Source organism: Octopus sinensis, linkage group LG30, assembly GCF_006345805.1.
Source record: "Octopus sinensis linkage group LG30, ASM634580v1, whole genome shotgun sequence".
Classification (NCBI taxonomy): Eukaryota; Metazoa; Mollusca; class Cephalopoda; order Octopoda; family Octopodidae; genus Octopus; species Octopus sinensis.
In genome coordinates this window covers 14,109,365-14,133,164 of record NC_043026.1, presented here as the reverse complement: position 1 = coordinate 14,133,164, position 23,800 = coordinate 14,109,365, and the positions used below count along the sequence as shown (strand labels likewise).

The 23,800-nt window shown below is 37.6% G+C and overlaps 1 long non-coding RNA gene across 1 annotated transcript in view; it reads right to left on the bottom strand.

Annotated features, from left to right (window-relative positions):
* Positions 1 to 12,972: 12,972 nt before the first annotated feature.
* LOC118768635 overlaps positions 12,973 to 23,800 on the bottom strand; it is an 18,170-nt gene continuing 7,342 nt past the window's right edge. Inside the window, exon 3 of the long non-coding RNA XR_005004420.1 lies at positions 12,973 to 13,122. This is a non-coding gene — a long non-coding RNA (uncharacterized LOC118768635). The remainder of the gene's footprint in view (positions 13,123 to 23,800) is intronic.

Sequence of the window (23,800 nt, the reverse complement as noted above, 5' to 3'; positions counted from 1 at the left end):
ATATATATATACATACATACATACATAATACATACATAGATACATACATACATCCATACATCCATCCATGCATACATACATACATAAATACATACATACATACATACATACATACATAATACATACATATATACATAAATACATACATACATTCTTCAATTTCTGCAATTTCAACCAATCACTGACGTCTATTGAGGTAAAAAAAAACATTCTGTGCCGTATGAATATGTCCCTCGTTTAAGAAACAGACTGGGTTTATTTACATTTGTGAAGGAAAAAAGATACCCTTCCCCCCACCCCTAATCCTAACTAACCCTAACCCTAAAACAGATTGAAATGCAATAGATCGATACTAGGATCATAATTACGGGTGACAATTTCATATGACACCGCTAGAAAAACTGCCGTTCAAACCGAAAAGATCCCACTTTTCTTTCCAAATCAACCGCCAGTGAGTGGAGGGGTGGGAGTGTCTTGACTAAAGAAGTAGAAGTCTTTCTTCAATCCTTCCAGCCCCGCCCACCACAAACTCTTTCCGCCTTGCCACTAGACAGAGGAAGAGTCCCTGCCCTGCGCTTGGTTCATTCATCCAACATGCAACAACAGTTGTTCCACATAAATCCACCAATCAGCACCGCACCAGCACGTGCAATATGCTTCCGTTATAGACGGAAGTATATATGCAATATACTTCCGTTCAGGAAGCACACGCAACATGTTTCCTGTACGCCTCGAGCGGCCCTGCTTGGTGTTACTTCAGTGTCTGGAGAGTTTATCTCGAACCAGCAGTGCTATCGTTAGTAGCACCGTCAGATCAAGGATTTCTGGAGATTATCCGCGCAATTTCTGGCCCGAACGTCCTCCGAAACAGACCAGCTAATTCGTTCTCTTCGACATCCAGCGTCGTTCAGAAAATGTCATCTTGCTCATTTCTGCTGTGACCACCACCACAGAAATAAGACGAACGTCGGAGAATAAACATTATGTACAGACTGGTACACTGCATTATCATAGAGCTTAACAAATGGTACAATAAGGTCGTCACGAAGAGAGAGAAGTGAGATTGGTGAAACAAGAGATGAGTTCCACTCCTGCCAGCATCATCAGTACTTAGAAACTCATTTACTGACCTGCAAACCATAAGACTGCTGGATCACAGCCCACGTTGCTTACACTAATAGCACACCGGGCGAAATACCTAGAGCAGGGATGTCAAACTCAATCGCAAAGGAGGTGGGGGCAAAGATCAAATCACACTTAAGGTTGCAGGTCGAACTGGACAAATATTACTTAAGCAGTGGAAAACTAAAGCTTTTAGGAGTCGCGACCCACAGATGGGGGTCGTGAACGGAATCTTAGTGGGTCGCAAAAAGTTATAAAATTACGCATTAGCTTTGATTAACTGCTGTCTATCGAGATAGTTCAAGACTTATGTTTTCAATACCAGACTTGTTGTTTTATCAAGCAGTAGGCTTTTTCACGAACTTAACAAATCAGAGGTTGTCATTTTCTCAAGTTATTTATTCGTACGTAATCGTAAAAAGGAGAGGTCTGTTTTTACCTATTTATAGAGAATTTTAACTAGGCGAAGTATAACACTGATTGAGCCGATAACAGTTACTACTTCAAGGTTTTGTATTAGTGTTAGTATTTACACATAGGGTATAGAGACGTTGAAACATTTATAAAACGTTTTGTTTCACATTTAATATAAACTAGCAGTATCGCCCGGCGTTGCTCGGGTTTGTAAGGGAAATAACTATATAAGCATTTTTAGAGAGTTACTTCACTTATATAACCCGAGCAAAAATCATTAAAAATGCGGAAAAATGATGGTAATTTTTTTTTTAATCGTAGACTCATCGTAGACGCGCGCTAATACCCAGAAGGGCTCGATATGAATCACGACTATAAGATACCCGCTTTTGGTTAAACTGCACCGCAAAATGTCTGAGTAGTTAGGAATCTAAATCGGAGGAGACTGAGTCTCACACACACAACTTCAATTTTATATATAAAGATGTAATCTGAAATAAATTTGTTAATTTCATTAAGGTTTTTACTCAGTAGAGTTAAGTGGGTCGTCATAAACTGGTGTGATGAATAGTGGGTCGTGACTCTAAAGAGTTTGAGAACTACTGGTTTAGGTACCAGTTAAGCACTAAGGACCAATGTAATTGATTAGTCCCCCACTCCCGCAAATGTTAGCCATTGGTACCTAAACTACAAAGAGTTATCATTTACTTATTTAGGTTCTGAAATTTTCTTTGTCATGTTTTGCGTTTGTTTTTGTCTTTTAAATATATTTTATTCTCTTTTTTCTCTCTCGGCAGAATTCCAGTCCAGGAAAAACACAAGAAACCCTTCAGTTACAGTTTGTCATAACCACTTTATGTTTGTATGTGTGTAGACACACCTACACAAACACACATATGTGCATACACATAATCACTCGCACACACACACACACACACCCTCACATATACGCATACAGACACATATATGAATGTGTGCTGGAACGAAAACAATTGCAGCGTGGAAGGTGTTTATAAGCCATTTAAGAAACACACAAAAGTCGTTAGATTCACTTCAACATTTAAGTTTAATTTGTCAAAATATTTTTGTCGCTTTGAGAACGCGACCTGTTCACTGACAAAGCTGCTGCACGGATTTTTGTCAGTGGACAGGTCGCGGTTTCAAAGCAACGAAGATATTTTAACAAATTAAACTTAAATGTTGAAGTGAATCTAACGGTTTTGAGTGTTTCTTAAACGGCTTATAAACACCTTCCATGCTGCAATATACACAAACATTTTATACAAGCATACACATACATATATATACAAACATCTCAGAAGTAAATACACATTTTTTTCCTAAAGATTTATTTCTAGGAACCAAATAATATCATTCAATGTCTTTAAACCTTTAATCTAGACCAGTGGTTTTCAACCAGGGTTCCGCTGAACCTTAGGGTTCCGCCAGTACAGTCCAGGGGTTCCGCAAGAAGTTACAAAAATGCTAAAATCGGCAGTAATTTTTAATTCTCCTGTGCAGATATGTGTGCATAAGACGATTAAATTATTGCACAGGTGTTCCTCGAGCCAGTGGAACGTATCTTCTCCAGCTGGCTATTGACACACTTTCTGTGCCCTATCAGCTTTTACAAAGGGAAGCCTTCCTTCCCATCGTCGACCTGACGTGATACGCACGGATCTGGGTTTCTGGGTATTTACCCGTCGTCAGCGCACGACAATCACCGGTCTTCGTTTCCTTGGGGTTCTGCTTCAGCAAAAAGTTTGAAAAGCACTGATCTAGGATTTAGTAGAAATGTTTTGTTTGGCGTTTTAAGGATCCAACCAGTTTGAGCATCCAACTAATGAGGAAGGTCCAAATATAACGTTATGTGTCTATTTACTTTTGAGGTGTCTGTGTGTGTGTGTGTGTGTATATATATACACACACATACATACATACATATATACATACACATACATCTGCACACAACACCCACACATAAGCATGCTCGCACAGACGCACACATACACACACAACACATGCACAAATACGCACGTCAATGTGAATATGTGAGACTGATGAAGACAGCTGAACTCCTTTCTCTCTCACTTTCCCTCCCACCACTACCAACACCACAATCGTCACTTATTATTATCTAACACTGAATGGTTTTTGTAATTCTGAGCTGGGACTCCTGAGCTGTAAAATTAGAAACTTTTATTTCGATATATCAATATTTTGGGCACATGGCTCGTAGTCAGGACAGAATAGGAACCGCAGAGATGAAATGAGATTTGAACTGACGATGTTGAAGTCAATATAGACGAAGAAGAAGAAGAAGAAGAAGAAGAAAAGAAGTAGAAGAAGAAGAAGAAGAAGAAGAAGAAGAAGAAGAAGAAGAAGAAGAAGAAGAAGAAGAAGAAGAAGAAGAAGAAGAAGAAGAAGAAGAAGAAGAAGAAGAAGAAGAAGAAGAAGAAGAAGAAGAAGATTATCTTTGTTGAGTAGAATCCCCTTTGTTGATTGATGGAAATATGAAAATATTTCCTGGAACAAACCATTTTCATGATGAGAAAAGCGCTACTGCGCTTCAGTGTCTAATTAATAATAATAATAAGTAATAATAATAATAATAATAATAATAATAATAATAATAATAATAATAATAACAATAACAATAATAACAACAACAACAATAATAATAATAACAATAATAATAATAACAACAACAACAATAATAATAACAACAATAATAATGGTAATAAAAGCGGGACGCTACTGTAGCTTGTAGCCCCAGGAGAATATTTTCTCCAGCTGGCTATTGACACACTTTCTGTGCCCTCTCAGCATTTACAAAGGGAAGCCATCCTTCCCATCGTCGACCTGATGTGATACGCACGGACCCGAGTTTCTGGGTTTTTACCCGTCGTCAGCACACGACAATCACCGGTCTTCGATGCGACAGGGGTTCACCTTTAAGTGGCAAGTATACTTCACGTTGTCGTGCAGTTACAGTTTATACCTAGTTCCGAAATTTATTATTGCTTGTTTACACTGTATAATAAATTTATGGCAATTTTATGTAGAAAACTTCCCAGCTTCCCATAATAGAATATCAACTGCTGTCTTATTGTGTATCAGAAAATGTATATAAGTTGAAACAATTTGTTGGCCTTTTATGATTTTTTTTCAATAATTGTTTATGTTATTCAATATTATATTATATTCATAGTATATCATGTAATATTATAATATAAATAAATTATTGGATTGTCTAGAGTATCCCTGTTTTATTTTGTAAATATTGGTATAATGCAATATTATACCAATACTTATATGGTATTCAACTGACGTACCAGTGAACTGGATGTTTAACAAACCCCTTCGAAGGATCTCTTTTCGTCTATTTGTTACTATGTATGTATGGTTTGTATGTATGTATGTATGTATGCATTGTATGTATGTATGTATGTTTATATATATATATATTATATATATATATATATGAACTCTGTCACACACAAGCAAGCACGCCTGCGTATGCATTAGCCAGATTAATTCGTTTCTTATTTTCCAACATTATTTCAATTCTCCTCAAAATATATTTATCGCAGACTTTTACGAGTGTTTAGTATTTCTATCTATTTTTCTCCTCATTTTAAGTTTATCATTTTGAGAGTTCAATAAATTTTACCACTTTTCAAGAGAATGAAATTGGAGGGTCACCGAGGATTCATGCCAGTTCATTCGGGTATTGAACCAGCGGATGGGAGGTTCTCATGATACCGTCGCGAATCACCTACACTCGATGGGTAAGGTCCAAAATCTTATTGCATGGGTATCATACGGTCTGAACAAAAGAGACACACTCCAGGCTACCCGTGGACACAGGCAGAGATTTCTTTACCCCCGATGCCACTGGTGACTAAAAATGGTGTCTTTACGTCAATTTGATGCAGATATAGCACCTTCAGATTATCAACTTTTCGTTCAGTCGCTCTCCGACAATCTACAAGGCATTTCGTTCAACTACGACATGAAGTTGAAAACAAGGCTCGATGAATTCTTCGATTGCAAGACCAGGAAATTTCTACCGTCAGGGCATTGAAAAGCTAATAAAATATCGGTAAGGAGTTGTGATCAATGAAAGAGAAGATTTTATTGACATATTTGGTAAAAATTATGGATGAAAAAATATGGATTAAAATAAATGGGGGGAAAAATGAACGAATTTATCTGAGAATGCGATGTGTGTAACTATTATACACGTTGTCTAACCCGGGGCTGTCGCTAAGCTACTACAACCCTTGCGGTCGAAGGGAGCCTCCGCGGCTGAGAGGCCCATGTTAAGATCAAAGGACGTAGATGAGTCATCTGTTTACTTTGGTTAAAGTGTTGAACAAGAATTACACTATGTTAACTGAAAATTTCAAGAAATAAAATGGTAATACATTGTACATGCAGAAGATCTTTGTATAAATATTACATTGTACCACGAACGTGAAGCAGATTTTGTGGATTGTCTATGGTATCTATTGAACACGAACCTAGCTCTCAGCTTGATTAATCTGAACTGATCGATGATTTCACGAAGCGAAAAGTGCGCCGTGTTTGTCTTTGAAAGTTACCTGGATTATAAAAGTGCCCTTTTATTCATACCTGGAAGTTTTACTGATTGAATTGTGTAACAGACCTGAATAAATTTAACTTTTCGTGTTTTTTAAAGATGTTCTTTAGGATAACGCGAGATACTGAACAATGAATTTTGATTGAAGGGATGGGACCTCGAAACAAAATGTTGCGGGGGGTGGCCTCTAAAGGTCATGCAACGGAACTTTAGCTAGCGAGATAAATGTACGTGTATATATATGTGTGTGTGTGTGCGTGTGTGTGTGTGTGTGTGTGTGTGTGTGTGTGTGTAAACATCAATGTTAATGTCGAAGGTACTTCGAAACACACACGCACATACACACTGGAACGGGCACACGTACTAGTATATAAGGGAGGTAATTTTATACATATATTCTTAGAGTGATTTCCCCTGGCAATAAGATTTCCTGCCTCGTAACATTGCACGGAATAATTTTTCCTCTCGTTCTGACAGTGTCTTTCTGTGTTTCTCTTTATTATTTCCAATCTTAAACAAATAATAATGATCCCCTCCTACATGCTGTGTATCAGTGTGATTATATGAAACCCCATCTTTTGATAAGCTTTCCAAATTAATAAATTTATGGAATAATAAATGTGTGATTATATTGAAATGAGATTTACCGCATTTGTCAGGTTAAGAACAGTTTCATCTCCAGCTTAGTCGATATGTGGTCGGTTGAGCTGAAAATATGCACACCCATGTTAAAAGTGCTGGCGAGTTTGCATGGCAACTATTTTTTCTCCTCAAATGAAAGGCGTGACCTCTAGGACAAAATTCCTCATCTTATAAAATGTGGCCCGAGTAGACCCAAATGAAATCGGGTTATATTAACCAAAATGTGAAAAGGGTCTAAATAGAGCTGGAAGGGGATTAAAATTTACAGGAGCGGGTGTTTAGCAATTCTCTGTTACATCAAGCTAAAAAATTTGCGTCAGCCTTTTAAATCGTCAATGTGTTGCCGTCCATGATGAAGAAGTTTTGAATGCTTGCCATGGTGAGTGTACTGTCGTGAGAAAAAATCACTTCAAAACTTGGTGTTAAGGAATTTTCTTTTACATCAAGTTCAACATTTTACGCCAGCCGTTAAACTGCCACTACGTTGCTGTCCGTCGTTAAGAAATACCAGCCATGGTGACTCTACCATCCTCAGATTCTATCCCTTCAAACTTTGGTTTCGAATATTTTTGTTTTATTCAGCTCGCAAGTTCGCCTGTCCCTTTTAAATGTTAGTGTTTTGCTGTTGTCACTCCCTGATATTTATGATTGATCTTTCAAAATATATTCTTTCTCAACTTACTCAAGATCTTTTGTTGTTTATAAATGGGAAATAGATAGATAGAGAAAGAAAGAGAGTAAGAGAAAGCAAAGGAGAGTCTGAGAGAATGGAAGCAACAGAAAGTAACAACCACACTCTTACCGCGCGTAGAGCGGGTCACCTTAAGCTAGTATATATATATATATATATATATATATATATATATATATATATACGTAATATATATATATATATATATATAATATATATATAAATACAGATATATACACTTTGTATATATACATTATATATACATATCTATATATAGAACACACACACACCACACACATATATAAATTAACCCAATAAATATCTGATTCATAATATTGGTCTCATGATTGTGTGGTGGTGGTTGTGTCGATGATAATTCTCTCTAGGAATGCAGACAGACGTAGAGAGGAGAGAGAGAGAGAGTAACAGCGCTGGCGAAGGCGGCGGGGGAAATATAGTAGATGCTGTCAAGCTACGTAATAGAGAGAAAGTGATGGGAAGGGAGGAAACAGAGAGAGATGGAGGAGGACAGGCAGATAAGAGAATGGGAGCAGACTTGTCAAAGTGTGCGTTTTTTACCCTAGTAACCACACCTTTTAAGATAAAGATTTCTAAGCTAGCCCACTCACATCCTGACTTCATTTTACATGTCCCTGTAAATTTTGGAGTCAATCCGACGGGATCTAGTGCCTTTTAACCCGTTCCAATGCCAAAACCAGACAAACAAACTTTTCGCATTTCAGATTTATAGATATTGATATATACATATACAAACATACATACTTATAGCTTTATTTCTATACATACATTCCTAAATATGTGTGTATATATATAAACACATGTACATATACTGTATATAAATACACACACACACAGAAAGAGAGTGTGTTGAGGAATGTTACGATAAGCGTTAGTATGTAGAATGCAATGTATGCGATGCAGGTTCGATTCCCGGGTGAAGCCATTTACAACAACAACAACAATAATAATAATAATAAGAAGAAGAAGAAGAAAGAAGAGAAGAAGAAGATGATGATGATGAAGAAGAAGAAGAAGAAGAAGGAGGAGGAGGAAGGAGGAGGAGGAAGAAGAAGAAGAAGAAGAAGAGAAGAAGAAGAAGAAGAAGAAGGAAGAAGAGAAGAAGAAGAGAAGAAGAAGAGAAGAAGAAGAAGAAGAAGAAGATCGAAGTTTAATATTTCTGGACATATTTATTTTTCAAAATAAAAGAAAGCAAAAGGTTGACGTCCAGGAATAATTCCAAAAACCATCAAAGAATGTTCTGAAACATCCAAACCAAGAACTTCAAAGACTTCATTATCATCCCCTCTGGGGAGTAAATATTTTGGATTATCTTTTAATCTCAAGATATCATTATCTTCAGATGTTTCCTCTTCAATATGTCGAGGAATTTCGTAAATATTGTTTTCTATATCTGTTATATAAACACATTCACCAATTATGGTTAGACGAGGTCTTGGAATATAATATTCCAGACCATAAAATCCTCTTCCTCCTATTCTCATCTTCCTCACCAAAGATTTTTCCCTGAACCATTCCACAATACACAAAACTGCCCAACTTCCAAACTCCTCCTTCATCTCCCCCCTCAAAACAAAAACATCACCAAAAGATGTAACTCCCACATCATCCACTACCGAATCTCCCTCAAACCTTCCCAATCTCCTCATTTTCCCATGACACACTTCATCTTTACATTTCCCATCTTTGATATCAACCACATCCACATCCACATAATAAGAGTCAAAGGTGTTGGGGTCATCGCAATAATAGTAAACTTTGTTGTTCTCCCTTATTCTTCGGTATTTCTTGTGTCTCTGTTCTTGAGTTATGTCTCTAATATAATGACCACCACACATGAGTTGAACGTCGTTGTATTTATAAAGCCTGTTGTAGTATTTCTCAGTTGTGATGCTTCTTAAACGACAGAGATCCCTGTTGAAGACCCTCATTTCTCTCCCAAAGGCGACAATGAAACATTCCTCTGTCCACCAACATATGTCCAGTGGCGGTCGTTGTTGTTGTTCATGTTGAAGCATATCCACTGTTGTTGTTGTTGTTGTTCTGATTAATGTGACACTTTCTCGAAATATCAACACACTCACATTTTCATCTAACTTAATTAGTTTACTGTTCAGGTCCCTAATGTCCCACAAATCATAATCAACAGGTCCTCGAATGCAGGAATGGAAAAAGGGACCATTGCTGTCCTATATGGAAGTCTCCTCACTGATATTTCATCAATTCCTGAATTATTAATCTCCGCTATGTAATTACCACATCTCACCTTTAATCTACCTTTACTAATTATTTCACCTGATTTACCTCTTCTTCTTCCTCCATCTCCATCTCCTCCTCTGTATTCCAATTTATTAATTAATTTATTACTGAATATTTCCTTGTTCGTTTCAGATGTAATGGAAGGGAAATGAAGACCAGAATCAAGATTTAATAACGACACAGATTCCAGAATGTTCACTTGGTCCCCATCAATCTTTATGCAATGACATCCAATCAATTCAATATGTACACACCAGTAAATACCCCCACTTTTCTCCATATTACACCATAAGGGATGAGACTTGGCCAAACTTTAGATGTCTGCAAATCTCCATTCAGTTGAAATATTTCTTTTCTTTTAGTAACCGTGGCCATTATGTGTGATTCTTGTGTAAAACACACACCACCAACTAAACTTGCAACATTTCTGTGACATAGCAACTGCCCGTCTTCATCGAATATTTTAACAATTCCATTATTGACTTTTTCACACACAACTGTCTTTCCTTCATCAGAGACATCAAAATCTTTTACTTGAACAGGACAGTCATTTGTTTGTAAACGAACAACCGGGAAGCTGTCTCGATTCACCATAAACAACCCTTCAACATACAATTCATTCCCTCTCATTACCCTCCTGGGGCTTCCAACAAACCTTAGTCCTTTACAGTCTATACTGACGAAAAATACTTCTTCTTTATAAATTCTTTCATTCAAGAATATTATGTTGTATTCCCATTCTGGGTCAAACACAAAATGTTTCGATATCTAGGTGAACCTAAACATTTCTCCCACTGACCATAAATGTACAAAAAACTGTCATCAGTTGTCATCCTGTCATCAATACCAAAATAATAATCCATGTAGTGTCTGACTGAATGTAAATATTGACCATCACTGTCGAAGAAAATGATGAATCTTTTGTTGAAGACAATGATGACATTTTCAGAAGTAACTTTAATATCCTGGATGTCATCATAATAATTTCCATATTCGTCTCTCATTATTAATGGTTCAGGACTGTTTAAATGCTTTGATGTGTTGATTCTGTTGCTTGTATTTACTTGATGTATCTGATATGTATGTGATGTTGTAACAAGTATAAAGTGTTATAAACTAGTAGGTTAAATGTAAGCCAATTGCCTTCCTTGTGTCTCTCTCGGAAGACAACATTTCACTGACAGAAATGTTTCTGGAAAATACATCTACCAGGTCGATATAATAATTAAGTTGATTATTTGTAACGAGATCATTAACCAACAAATTATGATCGTTTATAGCAAACATAGGCTTCTGTCTATCAGATAAACAAACATATGGTCAATAGATCCACCTTGGAGATTGAGGGGACGTTTCGCTTGAGACATTAAAACAGTGGGGACCATCTGACGACCACCACGACCAACACCACCTATTCTAGTGTTGAACTGAAAAGCTTTTCCCCTAGTAACAATTAATAGCTTTTCTATTTTCTTGTCTATTGATAATGATTTCACAAAAACAGGGATATTAATTGTCTTAATTAATTCAACTTGATTATAATAATTGATGGCTAAAATGTCTAAATGTGATGGTTTATCACAATAACAAACAATTTCACCTTCACCCATCTTACACACCCGTACATAAGGCTGCCTTAATGATACACTTCTCACTGTCTTTGATAGGTTTCCGATGACCCTTAATTGTTTCTGTAGGGGTAATGTGATACCTATACGATTAGAATCCCATCGACATATATCTGTGGCTGTAGACGGCAGAGAAAATCTGGACACAATGTCTCCTTCCTGAGAAATGTATAACAAGCAATCATGGTTGATGTCGGACACCACCAACTGTCCATTTGCAAGATTACATATTTCGCCAATGAGAAGTTTTTGGTCATTCTCCTTTTCTTTGAGTCGTAGATTTAGATTTCTGATATGAGGATTTTTAATGGGTAAACAACAGCCAGACGACCGGTCTTGATACTTGTAAAGAAGAACCCTGTTGAGTTGAGTGTCCGGGACATAAAGAATTCCTTGGAAAACAGCAATGTCAGGGTGAACAGGGAAAGGCAGTTCCCACTGCCATTTAATTTCTCCATATATATCATAACATCTGAAAATAGAGTGTCTCTTGAAGAGGACATAGAAATAAACATTATCAGAGTAGATGTGATGAGGGTTGCCATAGAATGGAAGGTATTTTTGAAAAAGTTCTTCACCACATGTGGAATAAAATACCATTTTATTTTCGCTTCCATCTACGACTACAAAATTAATTGGAGTTGCAGCAATGCTGACATTATAATGTCCCAGAGAAATTATTTCTATAATCTCAACTTTATCTTCGTTGATCAAGAGGATATGGACCTCGCTTTTGTTTTCAGTGGTGGTCACAGCTAAACTCTTATTTGATACAATATGACATATTTTCATGTAACCAGTTTGCACCTTTATTAAAGGGCCTTTTCTTAGTTCAGGACAGGTGATGTACTGAAACCCTTTCATTCCACGATAAAATACCAGGAATCTGTTTGCATTTATTCTACAACAGAAAGAAGGAAGCTCAACGAAAACTGAATTATTTTGGCTAATTATTTCCCCTTTATCAGTGAATAATTTAGCTTTCTTGTTTTTGTAAATTATTAATATAGAAGATGTAGACATAGGTAGAATATTTGTAATGTTGTAGCAATCCTCAATATCAATATAGTCTTTTAAACTGGGGGTATGTAGCTGGTGGTGGTATGACAGTTTGGGCCAAAACTCTTTATTTATTTGAATACCATGTGGTTTGCCGCAATAATCTGTTACCAAAATGGTATCTTTACCAACAGAAATAGAGTGACATTTCCTGCCAATGTCCCTCCTTGTCACATCACCTTTAGCTGAAATCCTATAAATTATTTGTCCCTGGAGGACATAGAAATAGTTTTGGTAGAGAGAGATTTTACTTGGGAGGTGCAGAGAATGGGTCTCTACCTCCCATAACTGTTGGCCATCCAGTTTGTAACAGATTACTCTGTTGATGCTGTCGAATGTAATTACAAGTATATTCTGGACCCCTACAGCAATATCTGTAGGGGTTTCTTTGGTAATAAATTGATAGTTAATGGTATTATCCTCCCAATCAAATTGGTAAACTATCTTACAAAACATTTCTACACCTATAAGTGTAGAATCTTCCAAGTAACTCACCATATGTAACGCCAACTGTATCCTTTTGATCTTAAAGGTTTTAGGGCTGATAATAAGAATCATTTCTTGGAAGGGGAGGGTTGCCAGAACCATGTCTTCACTGATTCTGGTGAAACTGGTCACAGAAGATGGACAATGGACATCATTTCTGTCACTGTCTCTTGTTACTAAACTTATTGTCTTATAATGGTGGGAATATTTCATCACTCCCTCCTCATGATGACAATATTGGATATTGTGCTTTCCTGAAATTCTTCTCCAGATTCCTCGATATTTGCTTCTCTGGTCACAACTGGCTGAAGAGGCCGACATTTTGTGGTTATTTTTGGTGGATCAATGGTTTTGTGTTTGTCTTGTAGAATATTTCTTTGTAAATAGTGTTCCAGGAACAATTCTAATTTTTCCAAACATAAGAAATTCTTGATTGTAATCGTTTTTTTTAATGCCTTTCATCAGAATTTCTATTCTCTGTGTAAAATCTTTTAGAAAAGTATTTTTATCCATTCATATTCTTTTTAAAAAAAGTACATATTTCTTTCCAAGAATTTATCAACAAATTAATTTTGTCCTCATAGGCATTGAATCTTGTATAAAATATATGTTTGTCAAAACTATTTCGTCTTCTCATTATTTCCATCTTTTTATGGTCTCCTTTATGTCTTTTTTGTTTTGTTGTTGGCTGAGATGAAGCCCGTTTCTCGGACATTTCTATCCTTGAACCGTCATCTCTCTCATATTTACGCCTTTTATAGTCAACTCCTTCTTCATCCCATTTTGGTGTTGAGTAACTTAAAGCCTTTTTCTGAGGTGTAAATTTTGCTAAAGTATTTTCTCTTGGGTCTTCCATAGTGAATATGTAAAGAAATATAAGGAAAGCATTTAGCTTTGTGAAAATATTAAAGTTTCAGGGAGATGATGTTTATTTCATTATTTGAAAAACACAAACAAAACATTTATGTATTTCTGTCAGTGAATTAATCTTGTCTAATTAATATTTAAACAACTTATTACAATCTATTCTAAGATGTATTGATAAGTTTCATTAATTACATGGAGTCTAAATATTAGAAATGATTATATTCACTGGAAATGATATTTGCTCTCAACATCACAAAGTAATAGTTATGTGTGGCTTTATTTATTTAACAATAATTAGTCAAAGAGATTCCCCTGCTCCAAAAGCACTCAATAACGAAACACACTAAGCTGTAGAGAAAATTAACTTTAATTGGTGTACATGTGATATTATGTCCCAGTTAACATGGGACAATTAGCAAAACATCCACAAATCTACAAATCTACACTTTTAAAAAAAATACACCCATCACTATTCTATTTCTCAACCAGGCTGATAATTTCACAGACATCTCCAAGAATATTTCTATATTTACCAAATTATAACATAGATTATTCCTTCAAATACAATATTTAAATGTAATTTAGAAAATTATATTAAAAATATAATCTTTTAAATATTAATAGGATGTTTAACTTTTATAATGTCAGAATACAATTTACGAAGATGAAATACTAAAATTATTTTTATAATAATAATAATAATAATGAAAGTATTGTATACAGTGCTCAGGTGCACCACAACTTGTCAGAAAGTGAGTATAAAGTATATGCAGTAATGTACAAATGTCTGGAAAGCGAACAATGCATGAGTCAGATACATGCTTGTGTGTGTATGGAGAGGAGAAAATCAGGTGTAGTGTTGGCGAATCTCAGAAAGCATGGAAGTTCTGAAGGATGCAGTGCTCCGACAGCTAGCAACTGATGCCGGCAGTTTGTTCCATGCTTCAGCAACTCTCAGCGTGAAAAAATGTTTCCTAAATTCATGGGATCTGTGCTGTTTTCTGACTTTGTAAATATGTCCACGGGTGTTAGATGGGTGGAGTTTGAAAAGGTGCTCAGAGTTATTGTTTGTAAGATGGTTAATAATTTTATGGGTGTCTGCCAAGTCAGCTGCCAGACGTCGGAGTTTCAATGTGTCCATGCCCAGGGAAGTAAGGCGTTCAGAATATGGCAAATGCCTGATGGGGGGGTATTCTTTTGGTTGCACGTCGCTGAACGGCTTCCAGACGATTGATATCCTGGGCAAGATAGGGGTTCCAGACCGGTGATGCAAATTCCAGGTGAGGTCTTACCATAGCTATATAAAGCCACAGATAGATAGTCGGAGAGCGGCTCACAAAGGATTTGGTGAGTGATGCCAAGACACCCTCAGCTTTCTTGACAATTTTAGCGATGTGTTTTGTCCAACGCAAATCACTGTCGACAATAACACCCAGGTCACGTTCACTTGAAGGTCTTTTTGAGATTAGTGTTGTGGAAGGAGTAGGTGGACGCTGGGTTTCTCCTCCCAAAATGCATGGTGGTACATTTGTCCACAGCCAGCTTGAGTTGCCAGTCCATGATCCACTGCTGCATTGTGTCCAGGTCTGCTTACAATAGAGATCTATAGTGTACAGGTTCTGACCTCTTTATTTCGAGGTACAGCTTGATGTCATCTGCATATTTCAGCACTGTGGCATTCTTTAAGTTGGCATCTATGTCATTAACATATGCAACAAATAAAAGGGGGCCAAGAACAGATCCCTGTGGTACACCAGATGTCATCTCATAGGGCGAAGAGTGCTGTCCTAGAACCTTGTCATAGGTATGTATCTTGGTTTAAAAGTATGTGGCTGTTGTAATGTATAGGTATGTGTGTGTATATGTTGGTGTGTTGTAGTATATGTTAGCCAGATTACGTCGACATGCCTATCTCAGATTACCACAAACTATGTGAATGACACCCTCTCCCCACCTCCCATCCAATTCTATATTCTTTCTTTCTCTCTTTACACCATCTCCAACATTACCACCACCACCACCTCTCCATGCATTTCCATTCAAGTGTTTCATGTTTCTGAACCAATCATATTCACTTATTTTGCCTTCTTTCTTTATATGGAAAAATCCCATCCTCAAATTTAAATTTGTATACATACATATATAGCTACACACACACACATGTACATATATATATAATATATATATATATATACATACATACGTATATATATATATATATATATATATATATACATATAAACACGTACCTACAAACACAGCCATATACATACACACATACAGGCATACCTTTTCCAATAAGTTGTAGTGACCCTAATATCGTATACAATAAGCTCATTATAGTTATTATTATTATCATTATTAAGAATCGTTAGCATACTGGGCGAAATGCTTAGTGGTATTTCACTCATAGCTACGTTTCAAGTTCAAATTCCACCAAGGTCGTCTTTGGTTTCATCTGCCCAGGGTCAATAAAACAAGTATCATTTGAGTACTGAGGCCGATGTAGTCAACCGTCCGCTTCCCTACGAAATGTCAGGCCTTGTGCCTTTAGAAGAAAGGACTCTTATTTATGCAGGGAATGACATCATTGTTAATGCATCGGACATTGAATGTATGCGCGAAGCAAGGAAGGAGAATGCTTTAGAGTAGCTAACCCTCATAGAAATAACAGCCAAATCTCCTTCTAGTCAGATTCTATTGTTATAGGAATGTATATATGTATGTATTGAGCCAATGACCGAGAGCTCTGTATGGCTGTTAAATCACGAGATTTCTCCTATTTTCATCTGAGCTCTGTGTACTAAAGATTTTTAAAGTTTGATATTTTCTAAATCCCTAAGTTCCACACAATTGGCAACAATGGCTGCATCTCTTTTCATTTCTGAAAAAAGCATTCCAACAGTCAAGGAAGAGCCCGTCAAGAGCTTGGGACGAGTATACGCTGGAACATTGTCAGACAGAAGTCGTGGGATTGAAATTATGAAACAGGCCGAGGCTGGGTTATCAGCGATTGATGATTCGAAGTTACCAGGTAAATATAAAATTTGGTGCTTGCAGTTCGGCTTGTACCCGCGACTTGCGTGGCCACTTTAAATATACGAAGTAGCATTGTCACGAGTTGAAAGGATTGAACAAAAATGTAATGTGTTCATTAGAAAGTGGCTAGGTCTACCTCGTATGTTGAACAGCTCAGCTCTTTATCGTAAAAGAGGTTCGTTGCAGCTACCAATAGCATCAATAGTTGAAATATATAAGTTGGGGAAGATACGGACGGTCATGGTGCTGAGAGAATCGAAGGATATGGAAATTAGGCGTAACCCACTAGAGGTGAAAACGGCCAGGAAGTGGAAAGCAGAAGCAGAAACTGACAACATCTTGTCTTCTCTTATACACAGAGATATGGTGGGAGCAACGCAGAACCCTCGGAAAGGATTTGGTTTTGGCGCAGATCAGTTCAGACCGTTTGCAAGCATGATGCCGTGTGAACGCAGATCTGTTGTTAGCAACAGCGTCAAAACAAGAGAAGCAGAGAGAAGAGATCTTCATTTGATCCGATGTGTTCATCAAGGTCAGATGACGAGATGGGAAGAACATGTTGTTGAGAGGAAGATAAGTTGGGATGAGATGTGGAAGTGGACGACATCTCGGCTGAGTTTCCTGATTCGTTCATCTTATGATGTTTTGCCATCACCTACGAATCTAGTAAGATGGAACGTCTTAGAGAATGACATCTGCAAATGTGGAAAGGTCGGTACACTAAAACATATTCTTTCCAACTGTTCATTAGCATTGAACAGGTACACATGGAGGCACAACTTGGTCCTTAAGGTTATCTTCAATGTTATAAAGAACCAAATTCATCTCAACAACACTGAGGAAAAATCGTTAAAAGTACCATCAAGAGATTTCATTAACTTCGTGCGACCAGGTCAGCGGATCCGTTTCAAGAAGAAGACCAAGAAACTTCCTGAGAAAAATGAAAAGTGGAACGGCTATTGGGAGGTAACTGCAGATTTACCTGGGTGCCAGGTTTTCTTTCCCATCCCAGTTTCGAAAAAACCAGATTTTTAATGCGGTGTGAAAGAAAGAAAGTTGTAAATATAGTTGAGCTAACGGTTCCTCACGAAGATAATATGGACGCCACTCGGGCTCGAAAATTGAACCGTTATGAAAACCTCCTCGAGGAATGTGAAGACGCAGGCTGGAAAGCGGAACATTTTCCTATCGAAGTCGGATGTAGAGGATTTGTAGGTCACAGTTGTTTGCAAGACATGTTAGCATTTTATCTGCCATCAGGGATCTGAAAGTAACCCTTCAATTGGTTTGGAGAGAGTAATATACTGATGATTAAATGTCCTTAAATACACGACATGCACACTGTCCATATATATATATATATCTATGTATGTGTGTCTATATCCGTGTATGTTACTCTGTGTATATATATCTCCGTATGTTACTGTATATAATATCAAATTACTCCTCGCGATTTTTTAATGTAAAATGTCTGTTTTCTACTGAAAGATATTCTATTTCAACAGACGTTCTTTGTTGCAGAAGACAATACGTGGGAAAAACCAATGTATATATAATCCCTCTCATTAATGTATATATGTGTGTGTATATAAATGTAAGAATGTGTGTATGTAGGTCGGTAAGCATGTCTATGTATGTATGCAGGGATGAGTATGTTCATGCATCTGCAGTTATTTATATTAAGTATATGTATGGACATATGTAGTAAGTATATATACAAAGGTATGTATATATGTAAATATATGTGTATATATTAATAGTTATCGCCAAGCTAATATGGCAGTCCAGAAATATAGGACGAATGCTGCCGTTGATTAGCTCCAAGAGGCCATCGCCTCTAGCTAGCTATGTGACACACGAACCTGGTTCCATTATAACATTCGAAGAGGGGAGGCCAGCCACTTCCCCTTGCTGGTCAGGCATATGCAGAGTAGTTTCAGGGTATTTGCCCCTTATCAGTGTAGAGCAGCTGAATCCAGCAGGCATCGCTACTAACCGTCTGTTCAAGGGATTATTTACCTAAATTCAGTGCAATACATCACTGGTTTTCAAAAATAGAAATATTATTATTTCTAAGTCTCTTGAACAGAGCCTACAGCAGCGGTGTCACATACTACGGACCGACAGAAAAGAAAGGAGTCATGGAGGAGATTCTATGTACATCCGTGAGGACTTCACACCCCAGGTCTTTTTGTCATACTCAAATTCGGTGTGTGACACACTAATTGTACATACAAGGCAACTCCTTGAAAAGGATGGCACACTCACAGGAAATCCAATGAGGGTAAGTGAAATACTAAATGAGCAATTCAAGAGTATTTTCATTCCACCCCTAGGGCATTTTCAAGTCAGCAATCCAACTGACTTCTTCACCACTTCAGATATAAAACCAGAGGCAGCGATGATTGATTACATCAAAATAAAGGAAGATGATGTAATAAAAGCTATTGATTAAATGAAAACAAACTCAGCTACTGGCCCCGATGGATTCCCAGCAATCCTTCTAAAAGTATGTAAGAGAGTTCTAGCAAGACCACTGCAGTTCCTCTTTCAGAGCTTCTTTGCAACTGGCAAACATCCAAGAAAACTGAAGGAAGGTAAAATATGCCCTATTCATAAAGGAGGTAGCAGAGCGGAGGCCAAGAACTACAGACCTATCTCTCTCACCTCACACATCAGCAAGGTCATGGAACGAATAGTCAGAAGGAAACTGATCACATTCCTTGAAGAAAATGACTTGCTGCCTGACACCCAACATGGTTTCCGACCAGGAAGAAGCTGCTTAACTCAGCTCCTACAACACTATGACTGGGTGCTGAAACGACTGCTCAACCACTCAAATGTGGAAGTCATATATCTCGACTTTGCAAAGGCCTTTGATAAAGTCGATCATGGAAAGATATGTCACAAACTGCGTGATCTTGGCATAGTTGGAAAATTGGGAGAATGGCTTCATGACTTTCTGAAGGATAGAAGTCAGGTGGTAGTAGCCAATGGAGCCACTTCCATTAACATACAAATAGTGAGCGGTGTTCCACAAGGCACTGTTCTGGGACCACTACTGTTCATAATGGCTCTCTCAGACATGCCCTCATCCACGCAGAGAACCACGATCACAAGTTATGCAGATGATACAAAAGTTTCACAGGCAATGCAGAACCCGGAAGACGCTAAGCACCTGCAATGTGAGCTGGACAAAATATACAAGTGGGCTGAAAAGAATAGCATGCAGTTCAATGCTGAAAAGTTTCAAGCTTTATACTATCAGCATGCAAAACTAAATGCAATACCCAAAAAATACACTGGACCTGGAGGGATTGCAATCCCAGAGGCACAATCAGTGCGAGATATCTGGGTATTTACATGAGTGATGATGCAACCTTTCATGTGCATGTTGCTAAATTGGCAATGAAATGTAGGCGGCTGACCGTATGGATTCTCAGAACCTTTAGAACAAGAGAACAAGAAACCATGATGGTCCTCTGGAGGACACTTGTCCTAAGTCACTTTGACTATTGCTCTCAGCTATGGTCACCATCCAGTGTCAAGTTAATCACAGAACTTCAAGCGATCCAACGAAGCAACACGAAGAAGATAGCCTCTGTGCAGCATATAAGCATATTGGGAAAGACTCAAGAGACTGAGACTATATTCCTTAGAGCGTAGGCAAGAAAGATATGCTACAATATACATCTGGAAGATCCTAGAAGGACTTGTCCCAAACTTTGGCATCGAGAGTTACACAAATGCCAGAACTGGGCGCCACCGCATAGTGCCAAGGACTCCAAATTTGCCATCAAGATGTAGGACAAGATACTGTGAGGCCCACAGCTCTTCAATATCCACCCGAAGAACCTAAGAGACCTGCATGGGGTGGATGCAGATGTCTTAAAAATGAAACTGGATCTCTTCCTGTCAGGTGTCCCAGATGAACCAACTTCACGGCAGGAGGTGCAAATAAGGGCAGCTGCATCGAACTCTCTCATGCACCAAATGGCAGTTGCTAAAAAGCATTCGTCAAGTAAAATCATGTAGCAACACCAATTGGCGGTGCCCCAGCATGGCCACAGCTTGTGAGCTGAAAGTAAATAAAAAAAAATATATATTTATATATATACATGTATATATATATATATATATATATATATATGGGGATGGGTTTTTTGGTGTGGGTGTATGTGGGTCCACGTGCGCACACGCGCGCGCGCTGTCACGCGCCTGGAAAGCGGCCGGCTCCATATGTGTGCGTGTGTGTGTGTTGTGTGTGTGTGTGTGTGTATACATACATACATACATATATACATTCATGCATGCACGCGCGCACACATACATACCTACATACATACACACACACACACATACACATATACACACATACATACATACATATACACATACACACACACACACACACACAAACACACACACACATACATACATACATACAGACAGACATACATACAGACATATACACATACACTCACACATACATACATACATACATACATACACACGCACATACATACACACCCACATACACACACACACGCATACATATACACACATACACAGACGCATACATACATACATTACGCCCACACAAATCCAGAGGAAACCCCACGCACACACGCATACATTCACACACACACACACATACATACATACATATACACACACACATACACACACACACATACACACATACACATACTTACATACACACATACAGACATACATACATACATACATACACACACAAATACCTACATACACACACGCATTCACACACGCGCACATACATGCACACACACGCGCACACATGCACACATACATGCATACATGCAATTATGTGGGTTGGCTTTGTTTCGGGCGTGCGTCGGTGCGTGTGTGTGTGTGTGCCTGTGGATTCGCATGCGCCCGCACCGGAAGAGTTTTTTTCCATCAATCTTTCAGTAGTGAAGTGTGTGCTTGCATGCATATATATACACACATATAAACATATAAACACACATATAAACCCCTATATTTGTACACACACGCACATACATACATACATTCACTCCCACAAACGTACACACACACATTTACATATATATACAATACACGCACACACACATACACACGTACAAACACACACTAATTCACATACACACAACATATACCAACACGCGCACGCACACATACACATACGTACACACATATAAGCACAGACACACACATACATACGCACACCAAAACATGCGCACACATGCGCACGCACACGCGCGGAAAAAACACACAAACCCCGGATACTCGCATATACATCCATATACGCTTACATACACACACACACACACACAAATGAACCCACACATACAAACCACACACAGCACACAACCGTACATACACGCACACACATACATACACGCACACAATTATACATACATATATATACACACACACGCACGTACAAGCACACACGCACACATACACTAAGTTAAGCACAGTTACTCGCCACACACCCAAACTCCACGCATACACACAAAAAACACACACGTACACACACACATACTACAAGCAGAACACACACACGATACATATACGTGCACGCACACACACATACCTCCCTGGTTTTGACCTGCTATTGTACCCACACACCCTTCCTTAATTCTTACTACTAGCCTGCTACCCAGTTGTTCACCATACACACACACACACGCACACAAACACACACACACTTGTCATCATCGCACACTTTCTTTACCATACCGTCTTTGATATAGCTCTCCTGGTTTTTAAAAACATTTTCTTCTACTTTTACCACTTCCGTCTTGTAGTATGTGACCTCGTCTGTATCACTAGCGATTTTTTCCCCTGTCTTCCCTTCTCGGAATCTTTCCTTCTCCTATTTTTCCGACGAAGAGCTCCGCTCGAAACCTCAAACCCTCCTTTTTCCCTTCTTTCCTGAGCGTCCAAGAAAGTATAGGCTAGATTGTGACAGCAAAAACTATTACGCTCCTTAAGATTATTTATAATAGATAAATTAGCTTTGATAATAAAGAAAACTTCATTGATGCATAAAGAGCATTTTCTAGTCCTATTGTTATACGCTGGTGCAGAAGTAAGAATTTTCCAATGTAAATTATAATCAATATTCTTGCTTTTAAGCACCCAAATATATGTACTTAACCCTGTAGAATTAATCCTATTCTTATTCCTAAAAGTGTATCTATGATAGTTAAACCTCTGTTTCATACTATTTTTAGTAGCACCAATATATACCCTACTATCGTATTGTGTACTCACAATACATTGGTACACCACCTCTTTTTTCAAGCATTCATTATTGAACACACAGTTGTCTTTAATTCTGCAATTGCAGCTATTATCTAATTGAAAAAGTTTAACCTTATTACGATTCTCGGCATCAATATTATTATTGATAATGTTAACATCATTCTCAATATTTATTCCTATATTCAACGGTGGTCAATATTTAACGTTATTAATATTATTCAAATCGTTAGAACTGATACTACAAATACCAATATCATCAACCGAGTTACTATTCGTCGCTACAGAAATAGCGTTATCATTACCTCCATATGGGCTACTCACACTCGCACTATTAAGATTATTAAATCTCAAGTGGTAGTGAGGCACATTACTGCTACCCATGTTTATCTTTATAAATATATATATATATATATATATATATATATATATATATATTCATAAATAAATAAATGACAATATCAATATTTAAATATCGATATTATCAAGTGTTCAGCATGGAAATAAATAACATAGAAAGGTAATAATTTTTTACAACTATAAATAAGGGTATCTGAGAGACACCACCATGCCGAAATAGTAGTCAAATCCCTGACTTTAAAAACCACCTAAAATGTTCATATTGCACCACAAGATAAGACAGAGGGTCAAAATAAACTAGCAAAAATATATTAC